The sequence below is a fragment of the Triticum dicoccoides genome, chromosome 7A (assembly GCF_002162155.2).
Source record: "Triticum dicoccoides isolate Atlit2015 ecotype Zavitan chromosome 7A, WEW_v2.0, whole genome shotgun sequence".
NCBI lineage: Eukaryota > Viridiplantae > Streptophyta > Magnoliopsida > Poales > Poaceae > Triticum > Triticum dicoccoides.
The window spans coordinates 177123848-177124419 of NC_041392.1; positions in this window are offsets into that span (position 1 = coordinate 177123848).

Sequence of the window (572 nt, forward strand, 5' to 3'; positions counted from 1 at the left end):
CCGGTATTGTACCGGGACCACCGGAAAGGTTCCGGGGGGTCCACCGGGAGGGACCACCCCTCCCGGGGGGGGGGCACTTGGGCTGCATAGGGATAGCAGCCAGCCCCTAGTGGGCTTGGCGCCCCCCCCCCTTGGGCCCATGCGCCTAGGGTTGGGGGGGGGGGAAACCCTAAAGGGGGCGCACCCCCCTTGCTTGGGGGGCAAGCCCCCCTCCCTTTGGCCGCCGCCCCCCTCTAGGGTTTGCCCTAGAGGGCCGGCCCCCTTGCCCCTCTCCTCCTATATATAGAGGGGTGAGGGGAGGGCTGCAAGACGACAACTCAAGGCGCAGCCCCTCCCCTCCCCAACACCTCTCCTCCTCCGTACGTGCTCGACGAAGCTCTGTCGGAATACTGCTGCACCAACTGCACCACGCCGTCGTGCTACCCTTGGAGCTGCCTTCCTCAAGCTCTCCTTCCTCCTTGCTGGATCAAGACGGAGGAGACGTCCATCGTCCCGTACGTGTGTTGAACGCGGAGGTGCTGTCTGTTCAGCACTTGGTCATCGGTGATCCGAATCACGACGAGTACGACTCC